Consider the following 27,857-nt stretch of genomic DNA (forward strand, 5'->3'; position numbering starts at 1 on the left):
GAAAACGTGAAGACAGAATGGCTGAGGTAGAACGTCCTCCCTTCCTTCGGGTGACAAAGATGGAAGGGAGTGCATGAATGGTAGTCTTATGAAAATCAGTGAGCTAAAGACACTAAATATTTAAATTCAAGTCATGAGGATTAAACCACAATCTTAATACTGATTTCAGTGTTTTGGACATATAATCTGAAATTCATTTATTTCTTCAACCAGTGTTTAATGAGTTTCTATAAGTACAAGGCATTAAAAATGAAGAGAATGGTATCTGCCCTTCAGTGCCTAGTCTAGCAAGATAAAGTAAATTTTAATATGATAAATACCATATTAGAGGTATAAGGGATTTTGGAGGTTTTCTGAAAGTTGTGATTACTTTATGATTAGGCTACACTGTATATACCTTGCACATAAAAGATGATCAATGAGTGGATGAATGAGTGGATGGATGGATGAGTGGATGGATGGATGAATAGATGGATGAATGGACGGATGGATGGATGGATGGATGGAAGGATGGATGGATGGGCGGATGGATGGGTGCAAAAAAGATTGGGTTTGTATAACCAGAAAAAAAGGGATAAGGGAATTCCAGCCAAGAAAACCACATAAACCAAGACAAAGGGGGCAGTAAATCATCAAGCATGACCTAGGATCCCATGGCTGAAACATCAGGTCCATTGAGGAAAGTGCTAGAGCATAAAGCTGGAAATACAGACTGGACTGGAGGGTCAAGACTGCCTCCCCAGGCAGTTTAGACCTCATCTGATCTAGAGGGCCAGTTGGAGGGAATGGTACTCAACTACTCAGGTGAAAGAAAGCCTTAGAAACTTTCTGAATGGGGTGGAAGGAATATTTATTATACTCTCACTGAGTGTCAGACTGGGATTGAATGCTTTTTTAAAATAAAATATTTCAAGCATATAAGTAAAGGGCACACTACAAGAAACAATAATATACCCACTCAGCTTTGTCAAAATTTAACACTTTGCATTCATTGCTTCATTTTCTTTCTGAGAAGTAAATCACTTAACAATTGCAACCCTCTCTGCACTCTTCTCCATTCCATTCTCCTTCCCAAGATAACTATTGCACTGAATTCTCATGCACAGTTTAGTATTTTTTGCTAGACATACACTTATTCATAAGCTAGGTATATATTCACCTATACATATGCAAGTACATGCACCCACCTATACCTACTATATATAAATAATATTGTTTGGCATACTTTAATGTTTTTTACATGAATGTTTTCATACTGTCGATATTCTGTGGCTTGCTTCTTTCACTCAACTTTCTTTTTAGCTTTATCCATGGTGATACAAAGGTAGTTCAAATTTATTCACTTTAATTGCTGTATGGTATTTCATTGAATGAATATCCAGACTCCTTTTTTTTAAATTTTTTTTTAACATTTATTTATTTTTGAGACAGAGAGAGACAGAGCATGAATGGGGGAGGGTCAGAGAAAGGGAGACACAGAATCTGAAACAGGCTCCAGGCTCTGAGCTGTCAGCACAGAGCCTGACGCAGGGCTCGAACTCACGGACCGCGAGATCATGACCTGAGCTGAAGTCGGCTGCTTAACCGACTGAGCCACCCAGGCGCCCCTATCCAGACTCTTTTTAACGTATGCTTTTGTTATTTCTAATGTTCTTGTCATTAAAAACAAAGCTGTAAAGGACATACTTGGCAAAGGAATTGCTGAGTGGTGGGTATACATATCATCAACTTTATTACATATTGCTAACTTGCCCTCTATAGAGGGTGGAACAATTTACACATTCACCAGCAGTATGAGTTATTATTGCTTGATGTACTTGCCTACATTTTGGGCTATATTATAGATGTGAAACGGTATTTCATTGTTTTAAAATTTTGATTGCTAATGGGATTAAACATCTTTTTGTATATTTACTGGTCTTTTGATTTTCACCTTAGAAACTGCCTGTTTGTATCTTTTGCCCATTTAAAAATATTGATCTTTTTTCCATTACTGATTTGAAGAAAGTTCTTTGTAAATTCTGAATACTAACCCTATGTTAGTTACATGCCCTACAAATATCTGCATACAGCCTGTGACTTATCTTTTAATATTGTTTTTAGTGAATATATTTTTATTCTTAATTATAAGAGTCATAAAATATATATCACCAATCCCATTTTCTAGATGTGAAAACTGATCCTATGTGACTTAATTATAAGAGTCATAAAATATGTATCACCAATTCCATTTTCTAGATGTGAAAACTGATCCTATGTGACTTGCCTAAGGTCCCTCAGTCAGAATGGGGAAGAGATACAACTTGAGCCCAGGTCTTTATGATCCTATGACACTTGCAAGCTCTTCCCAACTACTCTTCCAGACCATTCGTTCAGGTAGAAGTAGTAATTCGCATCTGTACCAACAGAAAAAAATCAACAGAAGTGAACAATAACTGGATGACAGAGTCAAGGACATGAGTAAGGCTGTGTCCAAGTGAGGTGGACAGTGGTACTTCTAAGGATATAGAAATATAGGAGGAAGTAGTTTGGAGTCTGGTTTTAAATGTGCTGAAGTGCCCTTATGAAGTCAGGTTAGAAATGTGATGTAGGAGACTTAGAAGCCGTCAGCAGAGAAATCTCTGCAGCCAAGGATCTGAGTGAACTAGCAGCGAGAAGAAAGGTATAAGGAGAGTACTGAAGTTCAGCTCTGGTGGCCCCAAATCTATCTCGCCCATGGGATTGTGAAATTTTGCAGGAGTTCATCACATACTAGTCTTCTTCCTTCCATATCTAACACCCAGCACAATACCAAGCTCATAGTAAGCATTCGATAAATATTTGCCCAATGGATGAAAACTGCTATATCCCTTATATAGATCCATGGTGTCTTGTGGAAAGTGCTATGGTTCATAAGTTTTTGGCCCTTAGGAAAGTAATTGAGTGCAACATGCCCAGTGGGGTCAAAGGTATGACTCCATTCTGCAGTTAAGTGTACAAATATTTGCAGTAAGTGAGAGAAAGACTATAAATACCCTCAAATCACTTTGGGTCATATTTTGCTGCCAAATGAACTTGTGCCAAACTTAAGAAAAGATTTTCATGTTTTGGAATATGGAGTTGCCGTTAAGGGATTGAGAGCCCACAGCATTGGTTTTTAAACTTTTCTAATTATATTGCAGTGAGAAATACATTTTCCATGGACATTCATCACACACACACACACACACACACACATCTACAAATGTAAAACTGAAGCAAATGTTTTATTAACTAGTACTTAGCCTTACTATGTGTGAGACACTTTGATGTGTTTTCTACTTATGTTTGGAATTCTGGTTGGAGCCAATTAAATTGAGACTAAAGCCCACTAATGGGCGATAACGTGTAGTTGGAAAACTATTGCCCAAGAATCGAGCACAGTGGTTTGTACACAATAGATGCTGGCTAAATATCTATCGAGCAAAATGAAGAGCGTTAAGTGTACAAACAGCACTATGGATTTTGTTCGTGGAACGTTTTTTACCTTGAGACCCCCTCTAAATTTGGGGTGGCTGGCGGGGACCCCAGGTGTGATATGAGGGGCGCTGTGCTTGGGGGTCAGGGACATCAAAGGGGATAACAGATTAGGGAAAGAAATTGCTTAGTTCACAAGTTTGCCAAGAGCTGGCCGTGTTTCTGCCCTGCAGAAACAGCAAGAAGACTGGAAAGAGGTCCAGAGATAAACTCTTCCTCTTGGATGGCGATCAAGAAGCTCATTTTGCTCTGCCTCTGGACGAACCTCAGCCAGAAAAGAACTCAGAATCCCTTTCAACCTCTTTCAGTTTTTCTGGCCCGCAATAATCAATAAATTGGTTTTTCATCCTGGAATGTCAGAGCTGAAATGGACCTGAAGACCACACAATCCAGCCAGTCGTTTCCCTCGTCTTATAGGAGGCTGTGTGCTACGAGGAGACCTTGGATGGGTGGCCCCGGGGCTCACCATGTGAGGAGACCTGACCTGGCTGCTTGTCTGAGCACCCCATAGCCCTGCAATGGCTACGGTGGCCCGTCCTGCAGCACCATCTGCTACCTCAGAGTTCTCATCCGTTGTTTATCTCAAGTCATAACTTCAACCATGGCACAAAGATGCTTATGCAAGAAAAACTCGTCTGGCATCAAGTTTGGTGCGTCCCTTGTCCCCTGCGCCAGACCACGGACTGGGTTTTGTCCTGCCAGCACTTAAGACCTTTTCACATACTCTTAGCTTCTTAGTTATAATAGACTTTTAGCAACATGACCTTTCCTCCTCCTCCTCCTTCTCCTCCTCCTTCTTGAAATTACCTAAGATGCATTCAAATCCGGTTCAAGCATTTTTTACATGAAAATGATATACAAAAGAGCATCGTAACTCTTTAGGCCACACCTGTCTCTCCTGTTTTTGATTTCTTATAAATAGTAAATCTATTGGGGCGCCGGGGCGCCTCAGTCAGTTAAGCATCTGACTTCAGCCCAGGTCATGATCTCACGGTTCGTGAGTTCGAGTCCTGCATCAGGCTCTCTGTTGTGAGCACAGAGCTCACTTCAGATCCTCTGTCTGCCCCTCTTCTGCTCGTGCTCTCTCTCTCTCTCTCTAAAAAATAATAAATAAATAAATCTAGTTAAAAAATAAATGTGTTAACTGTAACACTAACTTTAGCACTTTATACTACTTTTTGTTTGGAGCATATATAATTTCTCAAACTGATCAGGGGACCTCAAACATAGAAACCTCCTTAGAACCCTCTGCTTCCTGCCCCTTACCCCCAAACATCTTCCTTTAACTGATCCAGTGCAGTGAACAGAGTGAGGGATGGGGGGACCAACAGTAACAAAGTTGTTGCTAGCCACCACACGCTAGACTTATGTTACCATGCCTGCTCCCCGATGAAGTGACACCACCACAATCATTGTCATCACCGTCATCACCACCACCACCATTTCTGAGGCTCTGAGATACTAAGTTCCTTGCCCAAAGCCAAGGTCCTTCCATGCCCTCCCTCTCACCTCCTACAGGCTGACTGCCTTCTCCTTCAAATCCAAGATGCTGAGGGGAGCCTGGGTGGCTCAGTCAGTTAAGGGTCTGACTTTAGCTCAGGTCATGATCTCACAGTTCGTGGGTTCAAGCCCTGTGTCGGGCTCTGTGCTGACAGCTCAGAGCCTGGAGCCTGCTTCAGATTCTATGTCTCCCTCTCTTTCTGCTTGCCCCCTTGCTGTGCTCTGTCTCTCAAAAATAAAAATAAATGTTAACAAAATTTTTTTTAAACCCAAGATGCTGCTTATGGGGTGGACACTAAAACAAATAGGTTGATTCATAGGCAAATTCCCTTATAAAACCTTTTTTAAAAACTTACTTTTTAAGAGACAGAGTGCGAGCAGGGTAGGGGCAGAGAGAGAGGGAGACACAGAATCCGAAGCAGGCTCCAGGCACACGGGGTTAGAACCCAAGAACTGTGAGATCATGACCAGAGCCGAAGTTGGGACACTCAACCTACTGAGCCACCCAGGAACCAGCCCCCTTATAAAGTAAAACCTTTTAATGAAGCAGTTCCAGGCTAGAGAAATAAGAGTGTATTTTCAATGTTAACCAATGAGCATAGTTCAAGTTTGTACAGAGATGTCAAATTGGCCATTTTTGGTTTGACTTTCTTTTCCCAAGTTGTAAATGCTAATTTGCAGGCTCATACCCCATTTTCAAATGAGATACTACTGTAAATCAAAGAATAACGAATGCTGGTTTAAAAAATATATATATAGGGGCGCCTGGGTGGCGCAGTCGGTTAAGCGTCCGACTTCAGCCAGGTCACGATCTCGCGGTCCGTGAGTTCGAGCCCCGCGTCGGGCTCTGGGCTGATGGCTGGGAGCCTGGAGCCTGTTTACGATTCTATGTCTCCCTCTCTCTCTGCCCCTCCCCCGTCCATGCTCTGTCTCTCTCTGTCCAAAAAATAAATAAACGTTGAAAAAAAAATTTAACAACAAAAAATATATATATATATATATATATATACACAAATGCAAGGTGTTAACATTTGCAATTTGTAAATATATCTTCTAATATAGTTTACGTATTCCAGATATTCTTCAAAATACATTACATTTGTAAATATACTGTCACTTCGAATTTGAAAAAAGTCCACTTGCCATAGTGTAGAGACATGGAAGGCAGAATCAGCCACGGAACTCATGAGACTGATGCTTTCAGAGAACCGCTGTAATTTTGCAGAACACCCCACACAGCATACTGTTCTGAATTCCCCTCCTCACTAAAGCATTTTGATCTTCATTGTTAACAGATAATGCGTAAGACAAAATACACCCGGTACGCTAATAAAATGTAAGGCTCAAAGCAAGCAAAAAAAAAAAAAAAAAAAAAATCACATGCAACTTGGCTCTGATCCTTTCTAAGTCTGTGGATTTGTGTAAGGTTCTTTTTTTAAGTTTCTTTTTTTGATTTTTTTTTAATATTTATTTATCTGAGAGAGAGAGAGAGAGAGAGCGTGCGCACGCGCAAGTGGGAGAGGGGCAGAGAAAAGGGAGACACAGAATCTGAAGCAGGCTCCAGGCTCTGAGCTATCAGCACAGAGCCTGATGTGGGGTTCAAACTGTGTCACAGACCATGAGATCATGACCTGAGCCGAAGTCAGACCCTTAACTGACTGAGCCACCGAGGTGCCCCCTTTTTTTTTAAAGTTTCCGATTCAGTGGTACTGGACTGTGTCCCAGGAATTGGTAATTTTTTAAAGCTCTAACAGGATTCTGAGGTACACATCTGGTTAAGACTAGATCACATTTCATTAGTGGTTGTGTTTTCCTCAACACTCTGCCAATCTCTAATTCCACCGTCTTCCAAGGAAGTGTACAGGTAAAGCTACCTTCACTAGCCTATTTTAGTTCAGGACTGGGAAGACATTTTCAAGCAGAAAGAAAGCCTAAAATAAAAGATTGAAAAATCCAACTAGGTGAAAGCATAACACTTGCTGAATGTCAACCAACAACTATAATCAAAGTAAAAAAAAAACAAATGAGGGAAAATATGTGTACAAGACAGAGCTTTTAAGGATCATTGAAAAACAACATCAACAACAAAATAAAACTCCAAAAAAAAAAAAAAAAAGGAGCCACGGACCTAAGAGGCATTTGTCAAAGGAAAAGAAAGAAATTGTAAACAGTTCAGTCTCCGGGAGATCAAATATATGCAAATTAAAACAAAGGGATATCATTTTGAACTGTCAAAGAGGCAGTTTAAACACAATACCCCAAAACAGCCAGAGTGCACTGTTGGTTGAGGATATAAATTGGATCAACCACTCTGGAACACCCTCGGTAGCATTTATCAAAAGGCATCATTTATCCAACAACGATTTTACATACATCTTTAGAGCTGGTAATTCCACTTCTCCATATTTATCCTAAAAGAATAATTAGAGATGTGCACAAAGATTCGTTGCAAGGATCCTCTCTCGGAGCATAACATATTAAACAACAGGCAACAAACTACATGTTCATCAATAAGGGAGAACTGCATAAACTAGAATGCATCCATCTGATGGTACACCAACCCGCAAAACAAACTAACAAGCCAATGAAAACCTCTTCAATAATATTTCAGAACTTGGGAAAACATTCACTCTAATACTCATGGGAAAGAGGAGGTTACAAGACTTAAATAGTAAAACAAAACAAAACTTGAATAGCGTCATCATCTCAACTTGGTAAAATATGTTCCTGAATGATACTTACCAAAATGATAACAATAGTTATCACTGAGTGGTGGGAGTATAGCAATGTTTTCCTTTACACTTTCTGTTAATTTCCAAAATTTTTGCAGTGAACAGGTATTATGTGCATAACAAGACACTCTTAGAACACCAAAATCAAGGTGGTCATGTCTTTGAACTGAAGATCCCACATGAATCCAATTGTTCTATACCATTGCGTTGCTTAGCAGCAAATGCCTGAGAGGGACAGTTTGGAAAAGGAAGAAGGTTGGACCAACACAGATAAGAAAGTAACCTCTTAAAAAAGATAGAAAGAAAGAAAGAAAGAAAGAAAGAAAGAAAGAAAGAAAGAAGAAAGAAAGAAAGAAAGAAAGAAAGAAAGAAAGGAAGGAAGGAAGGAAGGAAGAAAGAGAACTTGTGAAAGTGAAAGACCATAGGAGACTCACTTTACCCCAAGGCCAGCTGGGGCTCCTCTCCCCAGATGGGGTACAGGACCCACGGTCACAAATGCCACTCTGGACTTCCATGTTCGGACCTTTCTTGCATTTGACAGGATTTAGCTATTTCTCAGCTAAAAGTAAGCCTAGTGGAGACTTCACTGAAAGTTACCCCAAGATCACATTAAAATCCAGCTGGAATCAAGACGTTGTGTTTCCGGTTGGCAAATTCTGAGTGAGATTTAGCCCACTTGCATATGATTTGCACATCCTTTGTACCATCTGACAGGAATGGTGTTCCATAAATCAAAGCCACCCAGCTCTCAAGTTCTAGCTCCATCCGGTAGATGGAAGGCAGCCTACAGTCAAGTTAAATCCCATTTTCCCAAAGATAGTTAAGTTTGTCACCAGAAGGACACTCGCCACCTGCTGTCTTCCTGTTGCCTAAAAATGGCAAGTGTAAGAACTCTCATGTGACCATCTCCCAGTCTATTAGTGCTGGCTCGAGGTCCTTAGGGGACATCATAACAGTAATAACAAAAGGGTGCATTTTCTCTATTGGGTTACCAAAAATTTTAATTTTACCTCCCCACTCCCCACGTATTCATGACTCAACCACCAAGCTAGAGCTCCCTTAATAAAAACACTCCATGGGACGTTAGGAAGCTTGGGTTCTAGCATCAAGCTCTGTTTAGGCCATCTGCCTCTTGGGACCTGCCCTATTATGTATAAAAGCAGGTGCCACCAGCAGTGCTCAACTCACAGGATAGTTACAAAGTTCCATGAAAAAAAAATGCATGTGAAAGTTCCTGGTAGGCTAAGAGGCTTACTATTCCATGGAGTTTGTGAACCAGTTGTACTGGCTTCACCAGCTGGCTCGTTAGAAAAGCAGAATCATTCCCAAGTCTCACTTCAGAAATAGTTGAGTCTGAATCTGCAATTGAATTTTGTCCCCACGTTGTTGTCTGTCTCTGTCTCCATCTCTGTCTCTGTCTCTGACACACACACACACACACACACACACACACACACACACACACTCTGAGAAAGAGGGAGCCACGCGGTGCCTAGGTGGCTCAGGCAGTTGAGCATTCGACTTTGGCTCAGGTCAGGATCTTGTGGCTCGTAAGTTCGAGCCCCATATCAGGCTCTCTGCTGTCAGCTTGGAGCCCACTTCGGATCTTCTGTCTCCCTCTCTCTCTGCCCCTCTCCCACTTGTGCACGCATGTGTTCTCTCTCTTTCTCGCTCTCTCTCAAAAATAAAATAAAACATTTAAAGAGAGAGAGAGCGAGAAAGAGGGAGCCAGAATGTGAGCTACAGGACCCAGTGGACAGGATACAACAAAGTGAAATGAAAAGGAGGCCCTATTCTTACCAGTCTTTGGTTTCGCCTGATGATCTGAGTGCCGTGTGTGTCTCCCCCTTAAAACACTGTAAAAGCACCATAGAACTGTATTTCAGTAATTACATAACTAGAGGCCAAAAACTATGCCTCTGTGCAAATCCCTGAGTTACGTACAGGGGAGGGTTACATGGTCATTCATGTTTGCATTACACTCCTTTTCAGCGAAATATTCCTTACAGAGAAGTTCAAGATACCTCTCGTAGAGTATTTGAAGGACTCATTATTTATTGCTTGCAATAAGTGAGAAAAATCACCTGGAGTTCCTGTTTCCGTATATTTTAGCCTATTTGCATTGTTGGAGAAAGTTTTTGTTGCCCTTCTTCTTCTTTCTTTTGAATCTTAAGTGCGGGGAGAAACACAAATTTGTTGTTTCCAAAGTTGTTTTTATTTTATTTTTTTATTTTTATTTATTTTTTTTTCAACGTTTATTTTTATTTTTGGGACAGAGAGAGACAGAGCATGAACGGGGGAGGGGCAGAGAGAGAGGGAGACACAGAATCGGAAACAGGCTCCAGGCTCTGAGCCATCAGTCCAGAGCCTGACGCGGGGCTCGAACTCACGGACCGCGAGATCGTAACCTGGCCGAAGTCGGACGCTTAACCGACTGCGCCACCCAGGCGCCCCTCCAAAGTTGTTTTTAAATAGACTTTCTGGCTTTGGAACTTTCTCGAAGAGTCACCCATGGAAATATTTAAAATTATTGCTAGCTTCTGAATTTAGTCCACAGAAGTCTAACCAAAACCAAAAAACGTGATAGTTTTAAGAATTTTTTTTATTGATGTGGTCTAGTAGAAAACAAGCGTACAGAGAGCTTCCTCCCTCTTGAGCCCTGGGGGAGCTGAAGCCAAACCCTGACACCACACAGTAAGCCCACCTGCCCACCAACACCTGGGCTCCACCCCACACAGCCCTTCTCCCCACTGGGCAAAGCTTCCCCTCTTTCAGGGCTCTTCTCTTAGCTTGAGGTGGCAGGAGGGCGATCTTGTCCAACCAAACTCATACTGAAAAACTGTCAGCTCAGTGGGTGTCTTGTGGCCTCTTATAACCCTGGCCTCTAGCACAATGCCTGGGACTGTAGATGTTGCTCTGTAAATATCTATTGCATGTATTAATCCATTAAAATGCTTTTTTTTTTAAGTTTTAAAAATGTATTCATTTTGAGAGAGAGAGAACAAGCAGGGGAGGGGCAGAAAGAGAGGGGGAGAGAGAGAGAGAGAGAGAATCCCAAGCAGGCTCCATGTTGTCAGCACAGAGCCCGATGCAGGGCTCAAAATCACAAGTTGTGAGATCACGATCTGAGCCGAAATCCAGCCAGACGCTTAACCGACTGAGCCACCCAGACTCCCCCACTGAAATGCTTTTTAAAGGCAGTGCCTACTGTTAGCACAAGTCACCCTCCACTTGGCGGGGGGGGGGGGGGGGATGTTAGAAATCATGGCTCGTGCTCGCTTCGGCAGCACAGATACTAAAATTGGAACAATGCAGAGAAGATTAGCATGGCCCCTGCACAAGGATGACACACAAATTCGTGAAGTGTTCCATAAAAAGAAAGAAAAAGAAGAAAGAAAGAAGAAAGAAAGAAAGAAAGAAAGAAAGAAAGAAAGAAAGAAGAAAGAAAGAAAAAAGGAAGCCATGGCTCCACGTGAACATGCAGTGAGAGAAGGAGCTGGAAGCAGAAATGGCGCCACTGGGCCAGGTCGGCCCGACACAGAGACCCCGCCCTGAGATCACTGCTCCTTTTCCCCAAGTCCTTGACTTTCCTCTGGTGTTTGAAAGCTCCAAGTGTCTTCACACGTCCCTAGGTAGGAACATGGGGGGATTTGTTCACTCATTCAAAAAGTATACATTTACTGAGTTTCTAACATAGGTCAGGTATTGTCCTCGGTTTTGAAGGAACAGCCAGGAACAAAACAAAAGCCCTGCCCTCTCTGAGCTTATGCTTTGTGGAGGAGACAAATCTTTGCTGTCAGCGTGGGGTAACAGCTGTGAGGAAATAAGGGAGGGAGGGAATGAGATGCTATTTTAGATAGACAGGTGGGTCAGAAGGGCTCTCTGATGAGGAGACGTTTGAGCAGAGAGCTAACAGAAGCAAGGGAGAGAACCATGTGAGCATCTGGGGAGGAGCAGACCAGGCCAAGGGAACAGCAAGTGCAAAGGCCCTGAGACACAAAAGAGTGGGAGTATGCTAAGGGGCCTGGTTGCTGAGTACAGGAGTGCTAGAACTACAATTTGTTAAGTAGGGCTCTCTCTCTCTCTTTTTTATGTTTATTTATTTTGAGAGAGAGAGAGAGAGAGAGGGAGCGGCAGAGGGAGAGAGAGAATCCCAAGGAGGCTCTGTGCTGCCAGCATAGAACCTGATTCGGGACTCGATCCCTCGAAACATGAGATCGTGACCTGAGTCAAAATCGAGAGTCAGATACTCAACCGACTGAGTCACCCAGGCACCCCAAATAGGGCTCATTTTTAAGAAGAAAGAATGGAACTTATGACTTCAACCTAAACCAAGCCTTCTACATAACAGGACAAGGAGTCTTTAGCTCTGAGTTCTCATTATGTTTAGTACACAGTGGTTTAATCCAGGAACCATCCAGAGATCTTATGGATGAGAAATGGCTGGGGAGGGGGGCCTGGGTAAAAGACCACCACTGAGGGATCCAATTAGACCACTTCCAGAAGGTACTTTCCCCTGAAAGAACCAAAATGAACATCACTCACACTTAACCCTTGTAAAGACTTCCTACATTGAAAAATAGAGCGGTTTGCCATATGATTTTCAACTTCTCAGAAAAATGTGTTGTCTCTTTGATCTGCCTAATTAAAATAGGAAAACTTGGAATCAAAGCAGTTTCATGCGTGGAAGCCGGAAAGTTCCATTTTTAGTTTGGCTATCATGTGTGCTAATCATCGTGTATTCCAAAAGCTTCTGTTGGCATTGGCCTTGGAGTTGATGTTCTGAAAGCTGATTGCAAATGTGCTTTGTGAGCAGCAGGCACTTGCCATGTGACAGCAGTGCTGAGGAGAGATGGGAGCCCCCACACCCACCCGAAGGAACGACCATCATCTCCACTAACCCACCTCGCAACGTTTTATGCAGATCTCAAGACGGAAGTTGCTACTAAAGTGCTCTGAAAAGTGCACATGTGGGCATACACACGCACACAAACTGCTCAGTGGTAATGTCTGTACTAAATTCTGGTATTGTGGACCTCAGTTCTAGGTTTCAAACTTTTTTGTTGTTGTTTATTTATTGAGAGAGAGAGAGAGCATGAGCAGGAGAGGAGCAGAGAGAGGGAGAGAGACAGAATCCCAAGCAGCACAGAGCCTGACACGGGGCTTGATCCCAAGAACCCAAGATCATGATCTGAGCTGAAATCAGGGACTGGACACTTAACCGAGCCACCCAGGTGACTCTAGTCATCCCAAGTTTTTGAGGTGTCCTTCTGTTTATACCAAGGAGATAACTGGGTAAATGCAGATCTTATGCATAAGGACGTTCACGGGAAACCAAGTTTGCAAGAGTGAGAAAATGAAAAGAACATGAATAATGAAAATTGTAGACCACCTAACTTTCAGCACTAGGGAGTGAGATGGTTGCATCCACACACAGCAGCCCTTACCAAGGAGGCCGTTAGCACAGATGATGTAGAAGTCGAAACTGCTGATGATCAGAATATTAGCAGTAAGATAGCGAACTTTACTCTTACTTTTCTGCACTGTGTGAATTTTTATAAATCATCTCCTTTTTATGAGGAAAAAGTTATGTGCATTTTGGAAAAGCAAGTGTTGAGAGACAGGAGAGAGGGAATGATTACTAATCAACTTCTCTCTCTTTCCTCCCTTGCCCGAGATGATAAACTGAGAACCCACAGGGGCCAACAATTCTGGACCATACTCAGATGAAACTCCCACATGAGCAAAGCCACAGAGGACAGGTCCCCTCCTGCCTGTAGAATTGAACCCCTACTCTTCAGCATGAACTTAGGGGGCCTCCACGATCTCTTTCATTTTAATCACCAGTAAGTTGGACCTTGCTCAGTCTGGGGCTTCAGCTCCTGGCACTGCTTCTGCCTGGCCTTTCCTCCTAAGACCCCTTATGAAAGATCCCACGAACCGTGAGATCATGACCTGAGCCAATATCGAGTTGGACGCTTAACCGACTGAGCCACCCAGGCCCCCTGCTATTATCTTTTTCTGATTCTTGCTCTCAATTTCAAACCTTTCAGGTGGTCACCGGCCTCACTACCATAGGGGGCCAGAGGATCTGAAGGGTGAGAGACTAGAGAAAAGGCTTATTACACTCTTTCAGACCAAATTTATCACTTAAAAAACTTTTTTTTTAATCTTTATTTTTGAGAGAGAGAGAGACAGAGCGTGAGCAGGGGAGGAACAGAGAGAGAAGGAGACACAGAATCCAAAGCTGGCCCCAGGCTCCGAGCTGTCAGCCCAGAGCCCAACGTGGGGCTCAAACCCACAAACTGCGAGATCATGACCTGAGCCGAAGTCGGTCGCTCAACCGACTGAGCCACCCAGGCGCCCCAAATTTATCATTTTTTAAATCAGAATTTAGGACTTACATAATAGTGAGTACAAGATGGAAGTCTAGGTCAGCTGCTGCTGGGTTTTTTGTTTTTGTTTGTTTGAGGAAATGGCAGCTATGGAGTTAACCTTACTTCTTAATTTAAACAGATAAATCACAAAATTCTAATCTGGGGGAAGGGAGAAACTACGGTTTGCTACAATGACTCCTTAGAAAGATGTTACATAAAAAGTAGGCAAACAGGAATTGCTTACGCTAGTAGATGTGAAAAGCCATTCTCCCAACACCTGCCACATTTCCAACCCCCCCCCCCCCAGCTACTCAGCCCCCACACCGGAAGTGTGCTGAAGGCAGCCACAGACACAGACCAAGCCATCTGTGAACCACCTGTTTCGCCTTGGTTTGGCCTCTCACTTAAGGATAATTCCCCGTTTCTCAAAGAGGGAAACTATCCTACAGTGATGTATTTTAGTGTTTTCCAGAAGATCCCACAAATGGGGCTTTTAAAATTGTGTAACTCATTCTCTGATGCGGCTTTCTTAGGTAAAAAGGGGGCCTGGACAAGCCACCGAGAGCCACTCAAGAGCTAAAGAAAATCCTAAGGGAAAAGTTCTGAGGTATTATTTTGACTAAACACATAACTTGGTATTAGAGGCAGAACTAAATTTCCTGCTTGTAACTGTCATCAAAGACCCTTAGCAAGTCACTTGTGTCTTTTCTTCCAAATACAAAATTGCAAATCTACACAGTTTGGTCATGTCATACTTTAGGTAAAATGATTTCAATCAGTACGTATCTATTTATAATCTTTTGTCTGCTATGCTACAAAATTGAGGACGTTCAAAAATATTTAATACAAAATTTTCACAGCAAAGTGATGCCCTCCAGTACTGAGAAATTCACCAGCCCTCTGAGCGCCCTGCCCGCAGGAACGGATGCATAGCACACAGCTAATGAAGTCCAAAATATCCCTCAATCTCAAGTTTATTTAGTAATTTCATTCTTGCTTTCGAGTCCCAGGGAATACTGAAAGCAGGTGTCTGCCTCACTAATCTTAGCCCTGGGTTGAATAATTCAAAGTTGGGCCTCCTAAGAAAAAGTCTCTAAGGAACACAACGTGGAATACTAATAGAGCAATACGGTTCTGAATTTTGCAATATCCCCGAGATAAAGGGACGTACTTTGGAGCGCTGTGAACCATGACTAGAGATCACGGACTTCCTCTGAACTTGCCTACAAGTACCCGTTTAGGAAGGATACCAACCTTCATCTTTAGATGCCAAAGGAAGAAATCTCCACATCTTTCTTGAAAATTCACTCCTCGACACATTTTATACATTTACCTTATTGCAGGGGCTAGCATGTAAGCGGATATTAAAAAGCAGTCTAGTCATGCAAGACGATGGTACGTAGGGTAAATCTTAAAAGTTGGAGACAGGCAGACATAAGACAAGTTCTAACCATTGCATTGTTTCTGGCCACTCACTTATCAGCGTAAAATTTTTTGGAGGTTTGTGACTACTTTGCAGGTTGAAAAATTATCTGCAAGGGAGTGTGAAATGATTTCTTCAGTTTGTGTTGTAGTGGATCTTTGCATTATTGGAGGTCTCAGTTCATCCTCATGTAAAATACTGGAAATCTGTTCAAGAGATTTCCAGAATGAGTTCTCGGCCAACTGTTGGTTGAAACAGGATGATAACAGCTGTCCTTTTAATTACTACCTTTTTTTAAAAAGTAAGCTCTACACCCGATGTGGGGCTTGAACTCATGACCCCGAGATCAAGAGTCGCGTGCTCTACCAGCGACCGAGCCAGCTAGGCGCCCCTTAACAGCTACCTTAATTTTTTTGAGACAGGGTCTCCCACTCTACAGCAAAGCTGAAGGAATTATGTAAACCTGCCCTGTTCTTTGGCGCGTTAAACAGCGTCCCATGATCTATGGGTTGTAGGATGGACAACTAAGACCTGACTATGCTAATCCTGCACATTTCCAAGAAACAGCAGCACCCAGCCTTTTGATTTCACAGGTCAATAAAAAAAAAATGTTTGGGTATCTGTAGAGAACTAATTTGAGATGGCAAGAGTTTTATTTTACCAGGGGTACACAGTAGAGAGAATGACACAGAAGTTTAAAAGGTCAATTTTTTAAAGTGAAAAAAACTTTTGAAGTCCCCACCCCACCCTTGATTTTCTTTTTCCTATTTTGCCTCACGGCACCCATCTGCTGATCAGTCAGGAACGGTGGGGATAGACTTCTGCTACCAAGCTTCCTTGACCTTGGATCCACGTCCACGGAGCACAGCTGATGCGCACCGACCCACACCACTACTGACTCCAGACGGGGGTCTTGCACTCCTCTCCAAACTTCACAGCCCACCCCACCCCATTCCCACCGACTCACTACCACTGCTACCTTCCATAAAGGTTCCCAAACCTCTAATTTAGACCATCGTTTACAGCTCCTTTTGTTCACTTCCTCTCGTCTAACTTGCTCATGTTTCATAAAAATTTAATTACTAAAAGCTCCTTCAGGGTACAAAGCTACTTTATTTGCACACAGTTTGCTGCATACACAGAAAAGCTCAACACGCATTTCCAGCCAGCCCAACCCCCAGCGCTTGGTAATTACAGCCAAAGGTTCAGAAACTCTTACTGAAGACACAGTAGGTTCACATGTGGAAAACAAACACGTGTCAACAGCTTCTAAGAACACTCGCACGTTACATGAAAAGTAAAAAGACTGTGTACCTTAAAATGTTACTCAAGAAAGTAATTTCAAAAAAATAATTTCAAACTATTAGGGCTCAAATGCGGAGACCACTTAAGTTTAATATTTATTAGAGCAAGAATCAGAAAATTATTGTACATAGTATATACTCTTTAATACAAAACATATTTATTTGCACATGTTTCTGAAAACTACTTGTAAAAACTCTTTTTGAGTAATACCACATTTGACTTACGTCAGGGTTCATTTGGTAAGGTTTTTATTTTGTGGAAAGTAAGGCACACCAGGAGAGTCAATGTGGGTTCACGGTTAACCTGGAATTTGGCCTATTTCTTTGGACAAATCTTGTTTTCAAAATCATTCCGGCATGAGGACTTTCTCTGCACATGATCTGCTTTTACCAGAGTCCAGTGGAGGACCCGGGGAACTCTTCAGCTCCCTCGTTAACTCATGACCTCAGGAACTAGCAAGCTTACACAGAGGTCAACTACGGTTCCCCCTGTGTGGATGGCGCCATGCGGTCCATTCCCGGCCTCAGGAGAATCGAGCGGTGGAGAGGACGAGGGGACAGTGCCCAGCACAGAGCAGAGGTATGAAGGAGACTACTGTGGACAGCACAGCTTAGAGGCTGTATTTTAAACACCGTGCTGTGCATCTGTGGGGGCAAACCTCACGCAACTCAAATCCCCCAAGTCTAGATCTGTTTTCTCTCTCCGGCAGAACTCGCAGGAAGGGGGAGGGAAATGAGAGAGCACATGTGGCCCAGTAGGACAACTGAAAACCGCCCACCGCAGGCAGAACAAAAAGCACGATGGGCAGGGAGCCTCAAAAGGTGTGATTTTAATGCCGCCTCGACCTAACCGAGGGGCTAAAATCGGGCAACACTGAGAGGAGCTGAAAAGGAAATGCAATACAACTACCTGGGAGGGATAGCGGGATAGATTTAACAGGATCCTGGAATCCTCCACCTGCCCCACGTTTCCCCACATTTAAGTCAACAGTCTAGAAAAGAAAGGACAGAGAACAAGTATCAGGGCACAGGTGAACTCCAGCTCCTCTCTCAGGGGACAGGAAAGGCACATGGAAGGCAGATGGTGCAAAAGCCCAAAACACTATATTCTGACAGGAAATTAAAAAAACACCTTCAAATCCAGAATACATGGCAACTAACTTTCAGTGGAGTTCAATGACCCAAGCTCCTCCCTCCCTCAGTGAGTAGTCAGAACAAACTGTCCTGACAGAAATGTTTCAAAGGCCACAGTCCTGTTTTCTTATATTAAAGATACATTTTATGAGGTTGTTTTCTCTCTCTATAGGTCCAGTTCATAAAACAGTCAAATTGTTTCATGTACAAAAGCAGTGCCGTCGAAGATGTTTCCAGAGTGTGCTGCGTTGGCAATCTGACGATGCTCTTCCGTCTCTTTACTCAAGTCCCAAAGTAAGTTTCTTCAGATTTCTTGATTTTTCAAGGAAGACCTTCTCAGCGAAGCTGTATTTTGCAGCAAAGTCCCAGTGAACGACATAACGAGCAGGGGATCTGAGATTCCAAAATGAAGATTAGAGCCACTCAAATAGAATTTTTTGTCAAAAACACATTTCTAATAAGATCAATTCAATGTATGCATTCTGTGTCAAAATATGAACTGAAGACAGTTTTGTCTCATCTTATAAATGGCTTAATAAGATTCAGAAACAATCATACATTCAGGAACTTGAAAGGAATAAAGAATGAATTATCCGGTCATCTCAACAATTCCCCTGAAAACGTGTTATAGATTTGAGTCACAAAATAACAATCCCAGGTTCCCAGTTACTATGTTAATTTGAAGTGCACATCTTACACCATTAATGTGACATCCTATGACACGAGGAAAAAAATCACAGTTAGAAACCTTTATAATAAGTCGAGGTTTTAGAAGAAATATGCTCATTTTAAAAACAGAACATCAAGATTCAACTTACTATGGAATAAACCCCCCTGTGCCAGTAGGAAGGAGGTACTACCCAGGAGGCTGTGCCACACACAAATGCCTCAGGCTCTCTTTTTACCACTGTACTTGTGGGGCAGCGTTTTGTGAACGACGTCTGCTCCATTACGTTACAGAGCTCTGGACATGAGGCTTCAGTTCAATGAGTACGGCAGTAAGCGTCCTTCAAGATTTGAAGCTCCATTCGAGAACCCCTGACAGACAGTTGACAATAAAGTCAAGAGCAAGGTCAGAAGTAAAATGAAGATGATCTTGTAGATCAGGGCTTCCTGACCTGACAGCCAAGGGCAGTCCCTCTACCCTCAGAAATTGCAGTCTTGTTGGGGAAAGGATCCATAGTTACCTTCAGGTTTTCAAAAGGGGGTCGAAAAGTGCCGAAATACCAAGAACCACTGTTCTAGGCTCACATTCTGTGTGTGTCCCTACGCACTTACTGTATCCAAATTTACAAAGATCCGTTCCTCTCTGGGTAAACGAGCTTAGATTTCTACATTTCCACAGTGATGTGCCAGACTATGGAGTAGAGTGACCCAAGAAGGTACACATTTTCTCACTAAATTTTCTCACTAAAATTGTTACAGTACAACTAAGGACAACATTAGACAAATGTCAGGTTTTATTTAGAAGTTTCTAGTAAGCAACCATCAAATACTGATTATAGTCATGCCATCAATTCTCTACTATGCTCTGTATTCTACATTACTCTCTAACGTTGCAAAATAGAGACAAAAGATCCAGATTTTATAATATTTTCTCTAGTATCTACGATACTTATTTTGAATTACATTCATTTTTGAGCTGCATACCCATTTATAACACACTACAATAAATATCAAACTCTGTGTTAGGAAATCCATTAATATTTCCCCAGATCACATAACACTGTCCTTACAATACTGCAGTGTGCTAGTGTGAACTACCCTAATGAGTCTAAGAATGCCTACTATCCAAGGGATTTCATATTCTATCTCATAATCTCCAGGAAATTAATTTCCTTCCCTTATTATACCTTAGTTAGCTATGTAAGGGGTTATCCCCCACCCCCACCCCGACCATTTTTTAATTCTTGAGCTCTTAAATCTTCCCCCCTCTTGGGTCTCTTTCACTTGTACTCAAACTGTTCAGAATCTAAGAAGGTTTTTAAAATATTCATTTCAGTATAGACCAACTTTTTTCCTGTCTGTCTAATTCCTTCTGGGTATATCAAATGCCGAGGCCCAGTCAATACTGTGGCTAGAATTGGCTAAGAGGAAACACCTCTATTGATAAAAGTATCACAGAAGGAGAGTTTTAAAAAAGCCAGTTGTAATGGGAAAGCAGCAAAGAGGCAACACACATTTAAATTAAAATGTAACCTGATTTTTAAAAATCTAGTGTCTTCATTGTGCCACCTATTAAATATACCTATCAGTCAAATCCTCTTAAAGCAAAGCAAAGTAAAGCAAAGGGGTGGAGGGTGTATTTTATTTAGTTCTGGAAGTCTTCTAATAGAAACGTTATGAAAACTTGGGTTATACACCAACTTCCGTATTATTGGATAATCTACCAATAATAAACCTTGTGTAATAGTCAAATACATTAACATTCTACTGGACTACCTCAGCCTTTTCCTATGATCCTTTTTCAGGCTGTTCTAAATACAGTCTTAAAAATCAATTTTTTCCTCAGTTTTGGTCAAAGGGGTAGAGACGCTGTTGTATCATTTGACCATCAAAATAACTGCCCCAGAAAATTCCTCAAATCTGTTAATCCCAGCAGGAACAGGTCAGGGAACAAGTCAACCACTGACTGTCACCCAAGGACTGTCTGACTCTCCTATCAAATAACAAGTTCTCCAGCCATTCCTATGGTTAAGCAAAAGCATACCCTAGCTCACATTCTGGGCCTATGTGAAAGTGAGCCCACAGTTTTAAAACAGTATGTTCAGGTACACAGAATGGAGCTAACTTTCGAATTTTTAAGGGGAAATATTCTTTCTTGGAGATTAAAATTTGTTTTTCCTCCTTTTCATTTACGTGGTCTATCTCTTGGCCATCTTACCTTCCCCCTAACCCATTCGCCCAACAACAGGGAGAGAGGGAAGAGGTAAAACTGAACAGTTCTTTTTCCTCCCTATTAGCACTTCTGTTCCTAGATAATAATATCCAAGGAGAAAATCGGCAGCGTTTTGTCACAAGTGTATTTGGATATAATCTGTATATTCGAATACAGACCGTTCTGAGGTCATTTCCAGGCTGAAATTTTATAATTACTATCTCTAGGACTGTCACTTGATCTCTTCCTGTTCAATAATTACCACTGATCTAAGTAAGCTACACTGCACAGTAGTAGAAAGGTAAAGGAGCTGAACAAACTGGCCCGAGGGGTGGGGGAATACATAAACTGCCTGGGAAAATACGGGGTCCATAAAAACCCCCAAATCTTCAAAATAGGACTATCTCCAGAGAATGACACTAATACTGATAGATGACAATTTGAGATATGCATGTCAACTTAGAAACACAAAATTATAATACCTAGTCTTTTATATACTTTTTATTAAATCTACTGATTCACCTAGTAAGCCATTATATACACAAAACAATAATTTCCAGAGTTCCTAAATATTTCCAACATATTCAACTTAGGGATCCAAGATTCTGAACATGCCATCACCAAAAAAAATTGCAAACCTAAAAAACAAAAAGGAAAAAAAATTAAACAATGTCAAAAGGAAAAAACTTTCTAAGGTCAATATTTACTTTTATAATTTTCAAAATGACATTTTAAAGTTAATGTTTCTTTCTCATCTTACAGTTATAAGCTCTTAAGTCTAACATTAAAGTTTTGCTTAGAAACAAGGCAGTTTACTTATTAAAAAATATTAAACTATACTCATATATATCACCTATTTAATATTTATTGGGTCCAAATATCTTCACATTTATAATTTCAGGCTTTAAATTAAAGTGGCATCAGTTCTATATTTTCTGTTAATAAGCTATTATTATGGTGACAGATATTCAGATGTATAAATGAGATTACTGATTTCATTCTTATATAACACATGCCTTTAGAAACCACATGTTTAGCCAATTAATAGTGGTTAAAGTCTTTGTACTTCTATCACATTCATTTTTAGCACATGAAATAGAAATATAAAAGATGACCTTCAAAGTTCTTCTAACTTCAAACAGGGTCAACTAGACAGGCTTTATTTGAGGGAAGAAAAAAAGTGTTTGGGTAAACAGAAGAAACAAGAATTTCAAAAAAATAAAAACAATCTATTTGTTTCTTATTAAAGCATTAACACACAAAAGTGAACTATATGAACAATTCTGCTACTACAGGCTTAAAAACTATGTTTTTAGATTGGCCTGTTTAATTTTTCCATAGAAAAGCAAGAGGTCAGAGTTCACATTTCCAGAAGAATTAAAACAACACATAGGGAGATCTAGAAAACAAAGGAAAACTGCTTCTCTTCGGAACAAAGCTAGACTGACTGACTGAAGACTAAACCAAGATCACAGATAGAAGATAACTACACTGCTGTGAGCCTAACTGGTGCCTGGATTTGCATGGCATGTGATTAAGTCTATCATCACAGAAAGCCACATGTACAAATAAAAATACATTTTAAAACTTTAAGTCACTCTCAACATCTGCGAAAATACTGTTTATAAGATATTATTTGTAATACTCTTTATAAGAAAATACTGTTTGTAGAGAAATGAGGTAATGTAGCACTATACCAACAACCGAGACCCTAGAAGAAAACATGGAAAGAAGCATGACTTTAAAAAATATATTAATGCTGTCACAGTTCCATAGAATTTGCCCCCCCACCCCACCCCATTACCCTCTGGAAGGGGATGACAATTTCATTTTCTTGGCATGCCATCAATTAAACAAACATATAATTCAGGCTAAATATAAGTAAACTTGTGATACTATTTTTGCTATTAATACTATTACATGTAGTACAAGAAATAACAAGTAACCATTTATTCTGAAAAGATGGCTTTGCATAAAATCTGAACTTGAGCAAAGACCCTATTGGAATTCTATTCCCAGCGGGATTCAGCCTAGTAATTGCCACATCAACATTATTTTAACAGGACCTGGACCACTGGAATAAACTTAATAAATAGTAGCACTCTCTCAAAAAAGTTTTACTGTAATAAAAACAAACAGTGCTATTCTCAACTATAAAATACATTTTGAACTAAGATACCGGTAATAATTAAAGTAGAGCTAACTGATACTACTAACATTCTTAATAGGACTTTACATCTTAAATAGAAAAACAAAAACACATACATAAGACATTAAAATTCTTTATGACAGCAAAAGAAAGTTGTGACAAGAACCCTAACTCCCTAGTCTGAAACGCCTCACAAGTCTGGAGTCCCTTCTAAGAGCAAACCCTATCATTTTTCAAAGGAAGAAAATTATTTCAATCTGCAAATTCCTAATGGCTCAGGCGTTTTCACAGAATACAGATTTTGTCACTAATTAAGTAGCTCACTAAAAAGTTCAAACAACTATACAAGGCTTACCATGTAGATTTACACAACTCTTCACCCGAGACCCAGTTTAGTTAGGGTATATTAGCATATTGTTTAATACTTTTTGTTCGTAACTTAAAAAATTTGTTTTAATCTTAAAAGAGGAAGGAATTGGGATAAGAGAACAGACATGGAAAAACATGAAGGCCTCTCTTTCTCTTAGGTTTTGCCATTACCATTCTGTTTGAAGTGGTTTCAGGACGAGGCGATCGCACACCTTCTAGTCAGAAATCAGATGGCCTCAAAACAACCTCATTTCAGTCTTAGGCCTCATGTCTTTCGCTTAGAGCTAAAAATAAAAATACATGTGAATGAACAAATGAGCATGGAATGAAATCTCTAACATGACACTAAAATAGAAAATATCAGAAGCCATTTTTATCACAGAAAAATGAAAACATACACATTTCTATGCAGAGCATCACAATCCTATTTAGAAGGAAAGAGTACTCTTCTCGCCCGTCAGCTGCTGGCTCTGATAGTAACAATGACAATTTAATACCAAAGGTGGTTCCACAAAGCTACAGTAGTATTACACTCATCTCCTGAGATTCTGAAACATCCCCCCACTCCTTTTTTCACAAAGTTAAATACAACAGTACCATTAATGAATCTAATGACATTAGATAGCAACTCAGCTCTTTTTATGCAAATAAACCAAGGCGAGCAAAGAAAGCATAATGCTGAAACAGAACAATGGGCTGGCCCTAGAAATATTATTTTTCTGTATTTAGAAACTCTGAATTCCAACAGCAACAATGGTGGTACATGAAAATTAACTTGTTTCTACAATCAAAATAAGGCATTCACTCACTCCACAAATATTGAATGTTTCTAAGTGCTGGAAACCAAATGCTGAATAGGAAAGCCGGGTTCCAGACCTCAGCAAGTGGCATCCTGGCTTTCTATCTCCTAAGTTTTTGTCTCAAGTCTGGGCTCTATATTGCGAAGGAGACAGAAAATAAGGATTGCTATGTTTCCACGAGAGGGAGGAGGGCAGTATATATGACAAGAGAATGACACTACAGGGTTTAAAACAAAATCCACTGAGAAGCCTAAATCTTATGCTGCAAGTGACGTCCAGTCAGTATTTGGTCTCTGCAATGCGAAGCTTATATTTTCAAAATCCTCATTAATCCTGAAAATTAATTCTCCTTCATTTGTAGAGCATGGTAGTTTCAATCCTCAATATAAATGTCTCGTATTATTTGGTAAGGTGAAATCTGCCAAGCACCTTCAACAGTCACTTAATAGGGGAATACTTCATTCAACAGAAGCCATATTTTAAAATGCAGAAATTCTGTTGCCAAAGTTACACTTTAAGAACTGGCCTTAACTATAACATAATGAAGACAAATTGCTTATGAGATTTTTTTTACACCATGCATATACTTTTGTTAAATAGAATTAATACATCATCACTAGAGTCTATACTAACATTACTGCTTAATGCTTTGCATTTTTCTGCTGGATCTATGTATACCAATGAAAGTCTTTAATTTTGCGGAACACGGTACATTACCAAAACACATCAAAATCAATCAATTTAAGCTCAATGTTCACCTTAAATAAAGAGTAGTAAAAAGATTTCTGAATTAGCTTAGCTTCTGCAGTTTTTCATGTGAAGTCCAAGTACATTTAGTATCTAGACAAAAGTTACAAAATTAAATGGCTTGACTCTGAAGTTTATAGGTTTCTGAACCATTCTTTAAAGTAATAACTTGCCATTTCCACGTAAATATTTAAAGAAAAGAACTGTTTTGAGTTATACCTAGGTTTTAGAATATGGTTTGCACTAAGTGAAAATGTATTTTTTTTAATCAACAAAGCTTTTGAAAGTTCATAAAATGATTCTAACCGTTTTGTATTTTGATGCACTCAAATTTTAACCAAGGAAAACTGAATGCTGGCCTTATTTGGAAGCAGTTCCTACTTCTTCCTTTCCCACATGCATCACAGATTCCCTACCCCTTTCATTTTCAGTAAATTCCAGAGAAAACATAACTGATAGACACACTTTTCCTACTCTATGCCTCGAACACTCACTTATTTGTAAGTCCCAAATTTGTCCCGCATCCATCAAGAAAACCTATCATTTAGCTCACAGCTCCTCTCAACTCAGGTTTGCTACCATTCTTTGGCAAAAACAAAAAGCAACCAGAGGCTTCACTGGCCTCTCCAAAACTTAGATCTTTCCTTTAAGTACCTTTCATTCCTTTTTGCATCAATCATAGTCCGTTTTGTTCTACAAGTTACAGTCCTATCATTTCCCTGAACCAATCCACCCAGCCCAGAGGATGTAACCATTATTTCTTGAATTCTACAACTTTCACTACTGCCACTTTGATCAAGGCCTTTCATGATGAAGTCATGAGATTTTATGACTCAGAAGACATGATTTACAGCTTATTGAGGCAAGTAATATTATACTCCATCTGAAGTTATACTAATCATAAAACTCCACTTGTCACATCAGGAATGTCACTCTGAGGTCTCCCATTTAATACAATCAATGGGGACACCTGGGTGGCTCAGTCGGTTAAGCATCTGACTTCGGCTCCGGTCATGATCTCACAGTTCGTGAATTCGAGCCCTGCATCAGGCTCTGTGCTGACAGCTCAGAGCCTGGAACCTGCTTCAGATTCTGTGTCTCCCTCTCTCTCTGCCCCTCCCCTGCTCATGCTTAGTCGCTCTCAAAAATAAAAAAATAAAAAAATAAAAAAAAATAAAAACCACTAATAAGATCAACGAATTCCAGTAAGTTAGTTCCATTACACAGAGAATAGATATCTATGGGTTCAAGATGTTAACTGCTGTGAAGGAGTAACACCCAAGGCTATGACATATGACAGAGCATCAACAGGGGGTTTAGATTGGGCTGCCACTCTGCGCAACCTCAGCAGGTGCTCTTCTCTTCCTGGGCTAGGTGTTCTGGCATACAGAGCTCTGTGGTCTTACCATACAGCAGTGCTGGTGAGGTCTCTTGTTGGAAACAGCATTTAAGCTGAGATCTAAAAGCTGAATAGGAAATGGCTAGGCAAAGAATAAGAGAGGTAGCATTCCACATGGAGGGAACTAACTATGTGAAAGTCCTTGGACAGGAAAGAATATGGTGACTTGGGAGGATCAGACAGAAGGGCAATGAGGACCTAGCACACGGAAGAAGAACAAACAGGTATGAGCCAGACTAACCAGTCTCAAATGGCACGATGAGGATTTGGGGCTTTAATCTAAGTGCAATGGGGACTGCATTTATCACCCTTAACCATCTAGCTCTTTGCAGCACAATTACTACTCATACCTATTCTCTTAACAGCCAGCCATACACTTCTAACACACAGGGTCTTCTCAGTTCTCAGGAACTGACTACAAGCATACCCCAGAGGCACTGCAGGTTTGGTTCCAGACTAGCGCAATGAAGCAAAGTCAAATGATTTTTGGTTTCCAAGCATGTAAAAGTTATGTTTACGCTACACTGTAGTCTATTAAGTGTGCAATAGCATTATGTCTAAAAAGGCCATGTACAGGGGCGCCTGGGTGGTGCAGTCGGTTGAGCGTCTGAGTTCAGCCAGGTCACGATCTCGCGGTCCGTGAGTTCGAGCCCCGCGTCAGGCTCTGGGCTGATGGCTCAGAGCCTGGAGCCTGTTTCCGATTCTGTGTCTCCCTCTCTCTCTGCCCCTCCCCCGTTCATGCTCTGTCTCTCTCTGTCCCAAAAATAAATAAACATTGAAAAAAAAATAAAAATAAAAAGGCCATGTACATAATCATACCTTAATTTAAAAGCACATTATTGCTAAAAAAAATTCTAACCATCATTTGAGCTTTCAGAGAGTCCTAATCACTGATCACAGATCACCATAACAAATATAATAACAATGAAAAAGCTTGAAATATTGTGAGAATTACCAGAATGTGACAGAGACACGAAGTGAGCAAATACTGCTGGAAAAATGGCACTGAAAAACTTGCTTGACGTTGGGCTGCCACAAACCTTCAATGAGTTAAAAAAAAAAAAAAAAAAGCAGTACCTGTGAAGTACAATAAAGTAAAAGCACAATAAGACAAGGAATGCCTACGTTCAGCTTCTGAAATGACTTCCACCCTAAGCTTGAAAACATAAGCTGTCACCGATTTTCCTGTCTTCTACGTCTGTCAGTATTTAGCTTAACACTCTATACGTACTAGGTGTTCAAAGTTTGCACAGAGACAAATCAGTCTTGGAAGAAAACAGACTGATGAAAAATTAATCACGACAGTACAAAATGCAATCATATTTAATAAGATTCTCTATTAGATGTCTATTTGAAATTGCTTTAATTCAACTTATGGACTTGCCTGATTTTCTCTTGTGGGGATGAAATATTTATGAACTCCAGAAATTTCTTTAAACAAATGCCCAATTATAACTTTACTAGTCCACAAACACAATGCTGAGATGGCCCGGCCGTTCTCTGTGCTCACCACCGGGTGTACGTATGGCAGTGGCCTCGTTCCTCCATAG

General features: G+C 40.7%; 1 protein-coding gene, 1 long non-coding RNA gene and 1 other non-coding gene across 3 annotated transcripts in view; 1 reads left to right on the forward strand and 2 right to left on the reverse strand.

The window, feature by feature from the left end:
• The window catches only part of XKR6 (XK related 6), a 324,795-nt gene that overhangs the window by 210,510 nt on the left and 86,428 nt on the right, over positions 1–27,857 (reverse strand). The gene's annotated exons all lie outside the window — the stretch shown is intronic.
• Positions 10,999–11,105, forward strand: LOC123596536. Its single transcript, XR_006711712.1, has one exon. It is a non-coding gene; the product is annotated as a U6 spliceosomal RNA (small nuclear RNA).
• The window catches only part of LOC123589728, a 58,849-nt gene continuing 53,801 nt past the window's right edge, over positions 22,810–27,857 (reverse strand). Inside the window, exon 2 of the long non-coding RNA XR_006708443.1 lies at positions 22,810–23,645. This is a non-coding gene — a long non-coding RNA (uncharacterized LOC123589728). The remainder of the gene's footprint in view (positions 23,646–27,857) is intronic.

This window comes from Leopardus geoffroyi, chromosome B1, assembly GCF_018350155.1.
Source record: "Leopardus geoffroyi isolate Oge1 chromosome B1, O.geoffroyi_Oge1_pat1.0, whole genome shotgun sequence".
In the NCBI taxonomy this organism is placed as follows: Eukaryota; Metazoa; Chordata; class Mammalia; order Carnivora; family Felidae; genus Leopardus; species Leopardus geoffroyi.